Here is a 13,938-nt window from a genome sequence, read left to right on the forward strand (position 1 = left end):
CAGAGAGGATGGAGACCTGGGGTGGGGATGGGGACCCAGACCAGGCAGTGCGAATGGCGGACGTGGGGATTTGAAGAAGCCTCGACAACACGGTAAGGTCTGCTCTAAGGCGACATGGTAAAAAGCAGAACCGAAACAAGCATTTAAGGGTTTAGGGATGAATATTAATTCACAAATTGCAAACGCGACAAGCACTTTCAGAGTCTTATAGGTGAGTCATGACCAAGTTATGTAAAGAAGAATGTGTCTGCCTTGGAGACCCTGTGAGGGTACAGGTGGGGTTAGGTCCATATGGATTAAGTTCAGATCAGACGGTTGAACTAATATTTGCTCAGCCATAGGGTCACTTGTGTGAGGACACCCATGCACACACACATACACGCACATTCTCACCCATTCCGTCATTTGGTTTCTGTTTTCAGTTGCTGTTACTTCTGTGTAGATCTAAAACACCAATATGAACGCTGTTAATAGGAACAATTTCAGTGCCAAGGGGCCCAGTTTTGAAAAATACAGACAAGAGGCTGAGGTATTGGAAAGTTCTCTGCAGTGAGAACCTGACTCACTAGAGGTGCACATAGAAGCTTTTTCGTATTTCCTGTGAATCAAGACATGCTATTGGGTCCTTCTGGTGCTGGAGAAGAGTAATGGGGTTGAAAATATTATCATAATGAAAATATAATATTGGCGTGATCCTAGGAAGTGGTTAACTAAGGCATGTTCCCTGTGTGAAGAAAAATGCTAAGTAAAGTAACTTGTCTCCCCGGCCCGACCACTTACTTTCCTGGGAAATGGATTAATTTAACATTTAGTCAGCTTCCAGAATATCCTATGAAATGGTTTAAAATTTTAAAATAAAGTTTATTTTCTGAATAATTGACTCACGTGATTCAACATTAAAAGCTGCAAAAGAATATTCAGTGAAAACTCTTCCTCCTCTCCCTCCTCCAAGTTGGCTGGTTCCTTCCTCAAGGCAACCCACCTTACCAGTTTCTGATCTATTTTGTTAAATACAATAGAATGCGCCCCACCTGTGTTAATATTAAGGAAACACAAGGTGGCTTTTCTCTCTTTGAGGAACTTCTATTTAATAAAAGAAAGTGAGCCAATCATTGATACTGTAATTTGGAAACTTTTGCTATAAATCCAGTAATTACAAAGCTCTTAGATGCTGAAGTCTATATTTGATACTCAGGTTTTCGGTCCTCAAACTAGCAGCAGTAACAAGCTCCTGGGAGCTTGTTAGAAAGCAGAATCTCTGGCCGCCGCTGTGTCTCATTTTCACAGCATTGGCCTCAGGTGGCAGAGTAAGTGGAGGTCCATAGAGAATGAAGGAAAGGAGAGATGGTCTGAGGTAGAGCTCTGCGCCTCACCTTGTTCCACGGGCTCTGTTTTGTTACTAAAGTTATATGATGCTGATTTTTTCTTAATTTGCAAGCAGATGAAGGTACTGTGTAAACTTTTTGTGATTTTGATTTTTAAATTCAGAAGTCTTCCAACTTTTCTCCTTCCTTTCCTTATGAATTGTTCTTAAACCTTTGGCACTTGGTGTTTGTTGCTTCCTTGTGGGGCTGTGCTGAGCTAAGTGAAATAAGTAATAAGCAAGTGTTAATGGGAAAATGTAGGAACAGCCAACCAGATATAGATTGACAGCTTCTGGTTTGATGGATACATATGTTTATGATTGTGGTTTTATATTATGTTTTGCAGTGTGTTTGTACATTGTGTTAATTTTCACCTTTCTGAGCAATTTAGACTTAATGTATATGTTTGTGCTAATCTCAGTGTGCTGGAACTAAATAAATAGTTAATGGGATTCTGAAAAAAAGATTTAAATTTCTTAAAAGTTGTCTAACTTGTCTTGGAGGAAAGAAAGAAGGAAACTTTTTTGTTTTGTGTAATTGGAGGAGTAGAGGGCAGAAATTATTGAAAGCCCGATGTTGGGCGAACATGTAAACTAGTGCAAATAATTTGAATTTAACAAGGAACTTGTGGAAAATTTACAAAAAGGAAATTAGATAGTAGATTATAGGACTATATTGTGGGGTTTTTGATGTTGTTAAATGCTTAAAAAATGTTTCTAATCACTAAAGAGTTCACCTTCTATAAAACAGGTCAGATAAATATGTGATCCACATGATTTAAAAACTAATGCGAATGGAATACTCTTTTGAGTGTGCTGTGGCAGGGTTGGAGGATGAGTGAAACAGAAGCAAAAGCAAATTCATAACAAAACCTTGCCTTCTTAAAAGTGAGACATTTAAGCCTAAGAAACTGGGGCGGGTTCTACTAGTGCTGGAGAAGGAGGCCTAAGGGAGGGAAGAGGCCAGTCCAGGAGAGAAGGCTCCAGAGAAGAGTGGTTTAGGGGAGAAAGGCTGCTGAATACGGGAAAGTGAAATGTCAGGATTCAACATGGAAACGAGACCCCTTTCGCCAGTGGGACAGTGAAAACTTTAAAATTATTTGCACATTTGGGTAATTACTCACACCTGGAGTAATTCTAATGCTAGAAATCTATTTTCAAGGGAATGTCTGAAATTAAAAAATATCTTTGGCATAAAAATGTTCTTTAAAGTGAAATTTATAATAAAAATGGAAAGTGAGCTTTCTAACAAGAAGGGAATAGATAAGTAAATTGTAGTACATCCATAGGATGGGTCATTTTACAGCTAAAATAATATTTATGATATGTTTTAAATTAGGTATGAAGCAGGATAAAAATAGTTTGGAAAAATGATGGAAGGAATTTTGATGGTGGTTGTTGTATATGTGATGGGTTTTTAAATTTTTTTTGGAGTATAGTTGCTTTACAATGTTGTGTTAGTTTCTGCTGTACAGCAAAGTGAATCAGTTATACGTATACCTATACCCACTCTTTTTCAGATTCTTTTCCCATATAGGTCATTACAGAGTATTGAGTAGAGTCCCCTGTGCTATACAGTAGGTCCTTATTAGTTATCTGTTTTATATATAGTAGTGTGTATATGTCAGTCCCAATCTTCTAGTTTATCCCTCCCTTCCCTTACTCCTTGGTAACCATAGTTCGTTTTCTACATCTGTAACTCTATTTGTTTTATAGATAAGTTTATTTTTACCCTTTTTTTAGATTGCACATATAAGTGACATCATATGATATTTGTCTTTCTGTGTCTGACTTCACTCTATGACAATCTCTAGGTCCACCCATGTCATTGCAAATGGCATTATTTCATTCTTTTTTGTGGCTGAGTAATATTCCACTGTATATATGTACCACATCTTCTTTATCCATTCGTCTGTTGATGGGCATTTAGGTTGCTTCCATGTCCTGGCTATTGTAAACAGTGCTGCAATGAACATGGGGGTGCATGTGTCTTTTTGAATTATGGTTTTCTCCGGATATAGGCCTAGGAGTGGGATTGCTGGATCATATGGTAGCTCTATTGTTAGTTTTTTAAGGAACCTCCATACTGTTCTCCATAGTGGCTGTACCAGTTTACATTCCCACTAGCAGCGTAGGAGGGTTCCCTTTTCTCCACACCCTCTCCAGCATTTAGTGTTTGTAGACTTTTTTGATGATGGCCATTCTGACTGGCGTGAGGTGATACCTCATTGTAATTTTGATTTACATTTCTCTGATAATTAGTGATGTTGAGCATCTTTTCATGTGCTTTTTAGCCATCTTTATGTCTTCTTTGGATAAATATCTATCAAGATCTTCCCATTTTTTGATTGGGTTTTTTTTTTTTTAATATTGGGCTGCATGAGCTCTTTGTATATTTTGGAGATTAATCCCTTGTTGGTTGCTTCGTTTGCAAATATTTTCTCCCATTCTGAAGGTTGTCTTTTCATTTTGTTTATGGTTTACTTTGCTATGCAAAAGCTTTTGAGTTACATTAGGCCCAATTTGTTTATTTTTATTTTCATTACTCTAGGAGGTGGATTGAAAAAGATCTTGCTGCAATTTATGTCAAGGAGTGTTCTGCCTATGTTTTCCTCTAAGAGTTTTATAGTATCTGGCCTTACATTTAGGTCTTTAATTCATTTTGAGGTTTTTTTTTAATGGTGTTAGGGAGTGTTCTAATTTCATTCTTTTACATGTAGCTGTCCAGTTTTCCTAGCACCATTTATTGAAGAGACTGTCTTTTCTCCATTGTATATTCTTGCCTCCTTTGTCATAGATTAGGTGACCACAGGTGTGTGGGTTTATCTCTGGACTTTCTATCCTGTTCCACTGATCTATATTTCTGGGTTTTTTTTTTTGTGCAGTACCATACTGTTTTGATTACTGTAGCTTTGTAATATAGTCTGAAGTCAGGGAGTCTGATTCCTCCAGCTCAGTTTTTCTTTTTCTTTTTTTTAAAATAAACTTATTTATTTTATTTTTGGCTGTATTGGGTCTTCATTGCTACACGCAGGCTTTCTCTAGTTGCAGTGAGCGAGGGCTACTCTGTTGCGGTGCACGGGCTTACCATTGTGGTGGCTTCTCTTGTTGTGGAGCGTGGGCTCTAGGCACACAGGCTTCAGTAATTGTGGTACATGGGCTCAGTAGTTGTGGCTCATGGGCTGTAGAGCGTAGGCTCAGTAGCTGTGGCGCACCGGCTTAGTTGCTCCACGGCATGTGGGATCTTCCTGGACCAGGGATCAAACCCATGTCCACTGCATTGGCAGGCTGATTCTTTTTTTTTTTTGTGGTACGCGGGCCTCTCACTGTTGTGGCCTCTCCCGTTGCGGAGCACAGGCTCCGGACACGCAGGCTCAGTGGCCATGGCTCACGGGCCCAGCCGCTCCGCGGCATGTGGGATCTTCCCAGACCGGGGCACGAACCCGTGTCCACTGCATCAGCAGGCAGACTCTCAACCACTCGCCACTCGCCACCAGGGAAGCCCCAGGCTGATTCTTAACCACCACGCCACCAGGGAAGCCCTCCAGCTCTGTTTTTCTTTCTCAAGATTGCTTTGGCTATTTGGGGTCTTTTGGGTTTCCATACAAATTGTGAAATTTTTTGTTCTAGTTCTGTGAAAAATGCCATTGGTAATTTGATAGGGATTGCATTGACTCTGTAGATTGCTTTGGGTAGTATAGTCATTTTCACAATAGTGATTCTTCCAATCCAAGAACATGGTATATCTCTCCATCTGTTTGTGTCATCTTTGATTTCCTTCATCAGTATCTTATAGTTTTCTGAGTACAGGTCTTTTGCCTCCTTAGGTAGATTTATTCCTAGGTATTTTGTTCTTTTTGATGCAGTGGTAAATGGGATTGTTTCCTTGATTTCTCCTTCTGATCTTTTGTTGTTAGTGTATAGGAATGCAAGAGATTTCTGTGTATTAATTTTGTATCCTGCAACTTTACCTAATTCATTGATGAGCTCTAGTAGTTTTCTGGTAGCATCTTTAGGGTTTTCTATATATAGTATCATGTCATCTGCAAACAGTGACAGATTTACTACTTCTTTTTCAATTTGGATTCCTTTTATTTCTGTTTCTTCTCTGATTGCTGTGGCTGAGACTTCCAAAACTATGTTGAATAAAAGTGGCGAGAGTGGCCATCCTTTTCTTGTTCCTGATCTTAGAGAACATGCTTTCAGCTTTTCACTGTTGAGTATGATGTTAGCTGTGGGTTTGTCACATATAGCCTTGATTATGTTGAAGTAGGTTCCCTCTGTGCCAACTTTCTGGAGACTTTTTATCATAAATGTGTGGTGAATTTTGTCAAAAGCTTTTTCTGCATATATTGAGATGATCATGTGGTTTTTATTCTTCAGTTTGTTGACGTGGTGTATAACACTGATTGATTTGCAGATATTGAAAAATGCTTGCATCCCTGGGATAAATCCCACTTGATCATGGTGTATGATCCTTTTAATGTGTTGTTGGATTCTGTTCACTAGTATTTTGTTGTGGATTTTTGTGTCTATGTTCATCAATGTTATTGGCCTGTAATTTTCTTTTTAGTGTGATATCCTTGTCTGGTTTTGGTATGAGGGTGATGGTGGTCTTGTAGAATGAGCTTGGGAGTGTTCCTTCCTCTGCAGTTTTTTGGAAGAGTTTCGGAAGAGTGGGTGTTAACTCTTCTCTAAATGTTTGATAGAATTTGACTGTGAAGGCATCCGGTCCTGGAATTTTGTTTGTTGAAAGATTTTTAATCACAGTTTCAATTTCAGTACTTGTGATTGGTCTGTTCGTATTTTTTATTTCTTCCTAGTTCAGTCTTGGAAGGCTGTACCTCTCTAAGAATTTGTCCATTTCTTCTAGGTTGTCCATTTTATTGGCATAGACTTGCTTGTAGTAGTCTCTTATGATCCTTTGTATTTCTGTGGTGTCCATTGTAACTTCTCCTTTTTCATTTCTAATTGTATTGATTTGAGTCCTTTCCCTTTTTTCTTGATGAGTCTGGCTAAAGGTTTATCAATTTTATCTTCTCAGAGAACCAGCTTTTAGTTTCATTGATCTTTTCTATTGTTTTCGTTGTCTCTATTTCATTTATTTCTGGTCTTATCTTTATGATTTCTTTCCTTCTATTAACTTTGGGTTTTGTTTGCTCTTTCTCTAGTTGCTTTGGTTGTAAGGTTAGGTTGTTTATTCAAGACTTTTCTTGTTTCTTGAGGTAAGATTGTATTGCTGTAAACTTCCCTCTTAGAAATGCTTTTGCTGCTTCCCACAGGTTTTGGATAGCTGTTTTTTTGTTGTTGTCATTTGTCTCTAGGTATTTTTTGATTTACTCTTTGATTTCTTCAGTGATCCATTGGTTATTTAGTAATATATTGTTTAGCCTCCATGTGTTTGTGTTTTTTTAGGTTTTTTTCCTGTAATTGATTTCTAATCTCATAGCATTGTGGTTGGAAAAGATGCTTGTAATGATTTCAATATTCTTAAATTTACCAAGGTTCAATTTGTGACCCAAAATGTGATCTATCCTGGAGAACGTTCCTTGTGCACTTAAGAAGAATGTGTATTCTGCTGCTTTCGGATAGAATGTCCTATAAATATCAATTAAGTCTATCTGGTCTTATAAGACATTCCATCTGAAAGCAGCATTTAAGGCTTGCGTTTCCTTATTAATTTTCTGTCTGGATGATCTATTAGTGTAAGTGAGATGTTAAGTTCCCCCACTCTTATTACATTACTGTCGATTTCCCCTTTTATGGCTGTTAGCATTTGCCTTATGTTTTGAGGTGCTCCTGTGTTGGGTGCATATATGTTTACAATTGTTATATCTTCTTCTTGGATTGATCCCTTGATCATTATGTAGTGTCCTTCCTTGCCTCTTGTCACAGTCTTTAAAGTCTATTTTGTCTGATATGAGTATTGCTACTCCAGCTTTCTTTTGATTTCCATTTGCATGGAATATCTTTTTCCATCCCCACACTTTCAGTCTGTATGTGTCCCTAGGTCTGAAGTGGGTCTCTTGTAGACAGCATATACACAGGTCTTGTTTCTGTATCCATTCAGCCAGTCTGTCTTTGGTTGGAGCATTTAATCCATTTACATTTAAGATAATTATTGATATGTATGTTCCTATTGCCATTTTCTTAATTGTTTGGGGTTTGTTTTGTAGATCTTCTTTCTTCCCTTCCTCTTTTGTTCTCTTCTTTTGTGTTTCTCGCCTAGAGAAGTTCCTTTAACATTTGTTGTAAAGTTGGTTTGGTGGTGCTGAATTCTCTTAGCTTTTGCTTGTTGGAGAAACTTTTGATTTCTGCAAATCTGAATGAGATCCTTGCTGGGTAGAGTAATCTTGGTTGTAGGTTTTTCCCTTTCATCACTTTAAATGTATCATGCCATTCCCTTCTGGCTTGCAGAGCTTCTGCTGAAAAATCAACTGATAACCTGATGAGGATTCCCTTGTATTTTATTTGTTGCTTCCCCTTGTTTTTTTTTTAAATATTTTCTCTTTGTATTTAATTTTTGTTAGTTTGATTAATGTGTGCCTCAGCATGTTCGTGCTTTGGTTTATCCCACATGGGACTCTCTGTACTTCCTTGACTTGGGTGACTCTTTCCTTCCCCGTGTTAGGGAAGTTTTTGACTATAATCTCTTCAAATATTTTCTCAGGCCTTTTCTCTTTTTCTTCTTCTGGGACCCCTATAATTTGAATATTGGTGCACTTAATGTTGTCCCAGAGGTCTCTGAGACTGTCTTTATTTCCTTTCATTCTTTTTTCTTTACTCTTTTCTGTGGCAGAGATTTCTACCATTCTGTCTTCCAAGTCACTTATCCATTCTTCCACCTCAATTGTTCTGCTACTGATTCAGTCTAGTATATTTTTCATTTCAGTTATAGTATTGTTCATCTCTGTTTGTTCTTTTGTTCTTCTAGTTCTTTGTTAAACATTTCTTGTATCTTCTCAATCTGTGCCTCCATTTTTTCCTGAGATCTTGGATCATCTTTATTAGCATTACTCTGAATTCTTTTTCAGGTAGATTGCCTTTCTCCTCTTCATTTAATTGTTTTTATATTGCTCTTTCATCTGCAGCATATTTCTTTGTCGTCTCATTTTGTCAAACTTTCTGTGTTTGTGGTTTCCTCTCTGGAGGCTGTAGACTCGTAGTTCCTCTTCGTTTTGGTGTCTGCCCCCTGGTGGGTGATGTTGGTCCAGAGGCTTTTGCCGTTATCCCATTGATAGGGGGTTTGATTGGTGGTGTGACCAGAGCCCTGCCCTGGATATTGAGCAGTGCCTCCTCTTTGCTTTGTGTCCAGGGCTGTTTCTGATTCTCCAGAGTGTTCTCCCAGATCCAGGCTGAGAACTATTTAAGGTCAAGGGCTGTTACTTGCCATCTCTGCCTCTCCTGGGTACACCTTAGTATCTCCTGGGCTGTTTATGTTCCACCAGGCACAGGCACCTCCTCTGTGCAGGCCACCGGCTTCCTCCTGGGGCCCCGGCTCTTGGTCCCCCTGCCCAGACCATCTGAGGGGTGCAGTAGGTGCAGGGCTGAAGGGGCTGTGTGCCACCTGGGCAGGAGTCAGGGGGCCAAAGGAGGCAAAAGAGAGAGAGTGTGATGTTTTTTTTTAAAAAAAATAAACATTCTGGATCTAATAAATAGGCTGTATAGTGAGGATATATTACCTGAAAAAGTAGCAGAGAAAACCTTACTCTAATTTAAAAAAAAAAAAAAAAAAGACCAAAAGTCGAAATGGACAGAAATTTGGTTGCCTTTATTTAGTGGAGGATATTATCATGAATGTTTTAAATCTGAGGTGTTCAAGGCATTTTTGTAAGTTGCTTAGCAATGTACTGTCAAGGCTAAGATGTACTGGGGTTGGAGTTGGCTATACAGGGAGGGGAGGGGAGAAAGGAACTCTTAGTGGGGAGAAGTAAAACATTCCTAATCTAGAATTCACATAGTTTGTAGGCTCCCTCCACCATGTACATGAGGCATTTGTAATTTGTGGAGATGACAACCAGGGCCTCTGGCTGTAGATGGCCAAGCTGCTGGATGCCTGTAATGGATGACAGCTGTGGATGTCTTAGTGACCAGTGTCCTGTTAGATGCCACAGGACTCCCTGGCAGCTCATTTTAAATTCTAGGACGTCCCTTGCAACTTTGAAAAGATAGGCAAGAAATCCTTGCCAGAGCGTAAGCAGCCTCAGTGATGTCTGCAGGAAGCTCTGGAGACAGTGAAACTTACCAGCTTTGCAGCAGCCCAGGGAGGTGAGGGCTTTGGGTTCTGGCTTGGTTTAAATAGCCATCTGGACATAATAGATTAACTCTGAAAAATATGTTCCCTATTAGGAAACTATTGTATTTCTATACATTTCGATTTTTCTTAAGGACAATGTGACATGTAGTAAGAAATGGTACCTATAATTTAAAAAAAAATTTCCCTAGGACTGTGATGAAGCAGCTTCTGAAAGGAGGTTTTTAAAGTGATTTGAAGGGAGTGGCTTTTAAGATTTTAGTCCTTTTCATGTATCTTATTCTTTAAAGTCAGTGAGTTGAGCACATCCATATGAACACATGCAGTTATACTGCTCCATTTTTGAGCTCACCTGTGCCACTGTGAAAGATTAGCACCATTAGCACAGTGTGTTAGCCTCTATCCTCAAAGTGCTGGGTGTCGTTTTAGTGGATAAAATGCAAATTTAATAATGTAAGACCTGAAGTTAATCACACTGGCATCTAGCTTTCAATTTGTCATTTGGCTGAAGGTGACTCGATTTCATTGAGAAAGAAGGTAAGTTGGAATGGCATCAAGTCCCAACAGGGTAGCTTTGGGCTAAAACTGAGTTGCTGCTCCTTGAAGCAAGTGCTGCTGCTTCAGGAAGAACTGACGTTAAAGAGGCTGTTCTGAACTGCTTGGTCCTCAACAGCAAAGGACAGTCATGGAATTCACACAAGGATGTGACTGTCAGTGATATTAGTTTGCCTGGTAGGCTGAGACTGTCAGGTCACAGTGCCACGAGGTCAGGCCAGAGGAGGGTCTTTGAAGGCCTGAGGGCATCCCATATGTAGGGTGGTGTGAATGCTCCTGGCACCCCTGCCTCCCCTGGGAAAGTGCCGTGATGACTGGACGGAGGCCTGTTTCCTGCCACAACCAGATCTTCCTCTGTGTTGGCTTTGCTTCCCTCTCAGTTCATGAAATGCTTTACCCACATCCCCTCTGAGTATGCTGGAGGGCATATTCCTTTCTAGAAACCAATGATGTGAAATGTGGACTTGTCAGCCAGGATAATAAGTGCAGTTTCTTGAAGTTACCTGGTCCTATGAAGATTAAATCAGTGACCTTGGCTTTTTCAGGCTACCCATTGGTCCTCTTTTCAAGTTGGTGCGCACACTAAGGGGAACGCTCCTCCCACGCACTGTCCTGAGAGCAGCCCAGAGCCCAGCCTCTGGTACTGATTTCAGTGATAGTCATGGAGGTCTGGCCAATTTTAAAACTGAGAAGAACAAATAGAAAATTCTAAGATAGCTGTCACTACAATTTCTCCTTTAAAGATCAGCAAATGTTACAACCGTTTGTGTTACCTCTGGATTCCCATTTGAGAGCTTCACTCTAAACTCCATGAGGGCTTTTAGACAGGGCTGGTGTCTATTTTATTCACCCCTAGGTCTGACTTGCAGTGTGATTTGGCATCCAGCATGTAGCAGGTGCTCAATTAATATTTTTGAAATGTGTGGCTTCCATTTCATAAAATCTAACTCTACCCATATTGTTCCAGCCAATATTAAATGTAATCTAGATATTACTGACGTTTACTGTAGTTTGGATTTTAGCCATAGCTGGCACACACCAGGGATCAATTCATAAAACCCACCCTAACACTGATTGCTTTTAGAGGTTCATTTGTATTTTCTGTGGCTTCATTTGAAATGGACACCATTGTGCAATTTCTTTGCTGGACTGACAACACTCTTGGAAGATGATGTAGATTAATTCTATGTTAAATTTCAGAAGTGACTCTGAACTTCTAGCTTCCCTTGAAGTCTTATTACTTATTAAAATGCCATTTCTATTCACATTCTCCTTTTTCTTGCCTCATTTTCAGTAACTACATTCTTTTTAGCAGAGTCAGGCCTTTGAAAAGTAATGCATTCCCGTAGTGGGAATTACAAGTCTTGGGGCAGGTGTGCTGTTGGCTTAGACTTGTAGGGGTGGAGGCACCGTCAGGGACATACATTGGGTACCTTTCTCTGTAGACAGGGCCACCCCAGGCCCTCCCAGACAGGAGTTAGCAGGCCTCCAGGAAAGGAGAGTTTGCCATTTCTTTAATGCTTTTACTTCTTACAGCTTTTCGCAGCATATTTTTTCTTGATCCCTGAGTTTTAATTTTGGTCAGTGGGGGCTTTGTGACTTACAGCAGTATACCTTATTTCTCTGTACTTGTTTCTTCATCTCTAAGATAAGGATAGAAGTCCTTGTTCACCAGCATTGCCAGACCTGGGCTGTGTAGATGTATTAGTTTGCTCGGGCTGCCACGACAAAGCACTAGCACAAACTGAGGGCCTTAAACAGCAGAAATGTATCTTCTCACAGTTCTGGAGGCTGAGAGTCTGAGATGGGCAGGGGTCAGTAGGTCCATGCTCCCTTGGAAGGCACTAAGGAAGAAAGTGTTCCAGGTCTCTCTCCAGCTTCTGGTACGTTCTTATGGCAGTGGGACTCCAGTCTTCACATGGGGTGTGTGTGTGTGTGTGTGTGTGTGTGTGTGTGTGTGTGTGTGTGCACGTGAACCCAAGTTCTTTTTATAAGGACCAGTCGTGTTGGACTCGGGCCCACCCTACTCCAGTATGACCTCATCTTAACTGGTCACATCTACGCTATTTCCAAATAAGGTCTCATTCTGAGGACTGGGGGCTAGGACTTCAGCATATGAATTTTCGGGGGACACAATTCAACCTATAACAGTAGGCAAGAAGGTCAAATAGAATTGGGAGGTTTGAAGTTACAGACTGTGCTATTTCTCTCAAGTTCTCTGTTCTTTCTTGCTTTTAAAGAATCTAATATATTAGGAAAAATACCAGCCTGGGACACATAGATTTGCTCTCTGATTGGGATCCTTCTCAAAAGGACCAGACAGAAGTTAACTTATGTGGAGTTTTGACTGAATCATGTTTTTATATCAGGACATTAGTAACACGTAGGCCCTTTCTGATTTCAGCTGCTCCCATGCAGAGGTGCAGGATTGGGGCTGGTGCTGTAAACAGATGAAGATGCAGTTGCCTTTGTCAGTGCACTGCTGGGCCTTGTTTGTTTGCTGGCTTCTTTGAGATCCCAGATAGAAGATATAATAGAAGATCAAAGGCCTCTGTAATTACTGCCCCCCAGCAGTTCTTGCTAATGCCTGCAGAGTGATTTGTACAGCTATTGCAGGGACTGTGTCTAATTTCACTTTACATGTGGACTTAGGTGTTGGTTCCTAACTGCCTTCAGCTCTCACTTTCTTGAAGTGGATGATTTTAGATAACACCACCATTTCTGAGGTTGTTTCGAAAGTAGAAGTCAGAGATCTCTTGGTATAGGAATATTAAATTGTCTTCATATTTATTTATGAAAACATGTAATTGACATACAATATTATATTAGCTTCAGGTGTACAACATGATGATCCAGTATTTGTATATATTGCCAAACTGATCACCACAATAGTTAACATCTGTCCCCATACATAGTTACAGAATTCTTCTTGTGATGAGAACCTTTAAGATTTTCTCCTTTAGCAACTTTCAAATGGACTGTACAGTATTTTTAACTATAGTCACCATGCTGTACATTACAGCCGCATGACTTACCGTATAACTGGAAGTTTGTACCTTTTGGCCTTCTTTACCCATTTCGCCCACCCCCGGTAGAAGTCCCTAGCTGACTGTTCCAAGGATCTGTGGGGACCTGGGCCATCTTCCTGTGGAATGGGTTGAATTCCATGAGCCATCATGAGCCTCAGGTGAAACTGTTGGAGCCTCGAAGACACAAACTTAACCAAAAGGTTAAACAAACAAGGGCCAAAAAGAACAACAATAGCCACTTAAAGGGCCTAGAAAAGGGAAGGAACAGTGGAGGCAATATTGCCCCAGTCAAAATTGTGAAGCCATTCTGCTTGAGTGTATACTTTGTTAATCTCGGGGTTAAAGTTTAGCATGTTTCTCTATTTTTAAAATGGAAGGTCTGGTCCTGTTGGTCCCAGGTCTCTTTCTTGGACCAAAAAGTCTTAGTCACAGATTTACAGCAGAAGGGAAGACAGCGGAGCACTGGATGAAATATAAGATGAATCAGTATGACTGAAAAGAGAAGGGTTATAAGAAAATGAAAACCTCCCGCCAGAAAGTTTTTTACACCTTGTGGGATCCAAGAGAACAAACTAGAGAACCAGTTTTCAGTTTCCCCACGCATACTGAATAGTGAGGCTTGGTGGTTAATTGTAAACTGCTGTTGTCAGTAAACCATTCCTCCTCAGGGTTTTCTGTGGCCTGGTCTCTTAGATCAGGCCTACAGGCATAAACCTGGGCAAGGGTTTTGAGGCAGG

At 40.2% G+C, this 13,938-nt stretch overlaps 1 long non-coding RNA gene across 1 annotated transcript in view; it reads left to right on the forward strand.

The window, feature by feature from the left end:
- LOC309824887 overlaps nt 1-13,938 on the forward strand; it is a 203,188-nt gene that overhangs the window by 71,522 nt on the left and 117,728 nt on the right. The gene's annotated exons all lie outside the window — the stretch shown is intronic.

This window comes from Grampus griseus (genome assembly GCF_964374135.1).
Source record: "Grampus griseus genome assembly, chromosome: 7".
Lineage (NCBI taxonomy): Eukaryota > Metazoa > Chordata > Mammalia > Artiodactyla > Delphinidae > Grampus > Grampus griseus.